The sequence below is a fragment of the Aplysia californica genome, unplaced genomic scaffold (assembly GCF_000002075.1).
Source record: "Aplysia californica isolate F4 #8 unplaced genomic scaffold, AplCal3.0 scaffold00017, whole genome shotgun sequence".
NCBI classification, from domain to species: domain Eukaryota; kingdom Metazoa; phylum Mollusca; class Gastropoda; order Aplysiida; family Aplysiidae; genus Aplysia; species Aplysia californica.
Genome location: NW_004797287.1, coordinates 2,227,286 through 2,229,762, shown reverse-complemented (window position 1 = coordinate 2,229,762; position 2,477 = coordinate 2,227,286). Strand labels below are relative to the sequence as shown.

The 2,477-nt window shown below is 42.2% G+C and overlaps 1 protein-coding gene across 1 annotated transcript in view; it reads left to right on the top strand.

Annotated features, from left to right (window-relative positions):
- Nucleotides 1-2,477, top strand: part of LOC101861097 (spondin-1) — a gene marked incomplete in the record, with an annotated part of 288,932 nt that overhangs the window by 39,818 nt on the left and 246,637 nt on the right.

Sequence of the window (2,477 nt, the reverse complement as noted above, 5' to 3'; positions counted from 1 at the left end):
TGTGTGTGTGTGTGCATGTGTGTGTGAGTGTCTGTCTGTCTGTGTGTGTGTGTGTGTGCGTGAGTAGCTGGAGCCCTGCTCTAATGACACGCGCATCCCTGGAGTCTTGCTTCCATTAGTCCTAGTGAGGCTCACATTTACCATGCGTTCCTGATCATCCCAGACTCGCTTATACAAGATAAACATGATGAACGTATTTATGTACGCACACACACACACACACACAGACATACACACACAGACGCTCAGACATACATACACAGACGCTCAGACATACATACACAGACACACACTCAAACACAAACACACACCCGCGCACACAGAAAGGCAGAGACAGAGAGAGAGACACAGACACACACACACACAGAGAGAGAGAGAGAGAGAGAGAGAGAGAGAGAGGGAGAGAGTGAAGCAATATCCCTGACGAAGGACAGAGATACCAGATTAAAAATTCATTGTCTTCAATTGTGAAGCGAACTTACGTCTTCTGCTTGTGATGACGAAGAGCTTAACCGCTACACCGCACACGACGGTCTGTTTTTGATTTTGTTATTGTTTCGTTTTGTTGTCTTTTTGTGGAAGAAGATAGAATGATATAGGTTTTACGCCCCTATGAACACAGTTAGATTATTTTAGAGGTAAGACCTCCGAGTTTAACGCCCGTCTCCAAAAGGAGCGAGACAAGTGGGAAATATGTGTAAAGTGCCTTTCCCAAGGACACAGCGTCGGACTGAGCTGAGGCTCGAACCCCTTAACCTGCAATCTCACGATTACGAGTCATGTGGCCTAGCCACTAGGCCACCGAAGCCACTTTTTGTGGAAGAGCTACGCGATACACAAAAAAATCTGTGAGATATTCAGGATTGAACGTGTACATAAACAGCACGATTATCGTAATGATCTCCAAAAAGATGCGTGTCTGTTTATTTCTCCGCGTTGTTTCCCCCAAAAGAAAACAATTCTACAATGTACCCAAATTAACCCCCAGCGCTCCGACACTCTCCAATGAGGCGTTGCGAGGGTTAGCGTGCCGACTGTAATGGAACCAATTTAGGAGCTGCCAGAATTTCCCTGGCGCGATTGGCTATGTCGTGGAATAAAAGCCTTTGTCTACGTCTGCTGTTTGGCAGGTTGGTGCAGGAACGGCGTGCATCGTCTGGCGTGTGGCATGCATCGTCTGGCATGTATCGTCTGTCGTGCATCGTCTGTCGTGCGGTGTGTTCTGCAGACACTGTCGTTATGGCCAACAGGCAATAGCAACCGTTTTAGTTTTTCTTCTTTCTCGATTAGAGCTCGTTATGTTTAGTGGAAGTCCTTAATCCTATGCCCTGGATGTTTCATAAATCTGACGTAAAGGAAAGGCCCACCTGAAGTGGAAGTGAAAAAAAAGGATGCCAATAGCAACCATTTTCTTTTCTTCTTTCTCAATGAGAAGTTGTTATGTTTAGTGCAAGTCCCCAATCTTGTGCTCTGCGTCTTTCATAAATCTGACGTAAAGGAAAGGAGCAGCTGAAGAAAAAGCAATAGGAAAACGACGTCAAAAACAACGATTTTCTTTTCTTCTTTCTCGACGATAGCTTTTGTTTAGAGGAAATCGATCATCAGTCCTGTGCTCTGCGTCTTTCATAAATCTGAGATAAAGCAAAGGTGCACCTGAAACCAAAGAAAACCATGTCAATAGCAACCATTTTACTGTCTTCTGTCTCGATGAGAGCTTGTTATGTTTAGTGCAAGTCCCCAATCTTGTGCTCTGCGTCTTTCATAAATCTGGTGTAAACCAAAGGTGCATCTGAAGCAGAAGTAACAAAAAAATAAACGAGGGCAATAGCTTTTTTTCTTTCGATGAAAGCTTATCTTTAGTGTAAGTTCTCTGTCCTAAATATCGGATCTGCCAAACAGAATTTATAAACAAACCGATAGCAGCTGCTGGAAAGGAAAAGGTTACAGACTCCGTAAATACGCTGGTAGCAAATTGAAGGAAGAATAAACAGACTCCAACAAATTATTTTTTATAAAAACCCCAATAGCAAACAGACATTGGCTATGCATGTCCACGAACTGTACCTTTTTTAAAAATATCGTCTGCAAAGATGTGTTAAAGCATAAAAAGTAATGATAATGATAATAACAACCGATAAATAAATAAAAGCGGATGAATGTGTCTCTCATTAAAAATCATGTGAAAATAAAAAAAAGATCCCCCCCATCATCTGTTTCCACAACTTTTTTTCAAAACGAAAAAAGAAACAGATGTAAGGATGGAGTGGGGCGATTTTTTGTATATATCTGTAAGAGCCGTTCGCTCTTCCATTTAGCTTTGGTTTTTGTAGAAGGATGAGTAAGATCGAGATAGGGTTGGGGGCGAGAGAAAGAAAGAAAGAAAGAAAGAAAGAAAGAAAGAAAGAAAGAAAAAAAGAAAGAAAGAGAGATTGAGATAGGCTGGGGAAGGCATAGTGTGTGTGTATGTGTGTGTGTGT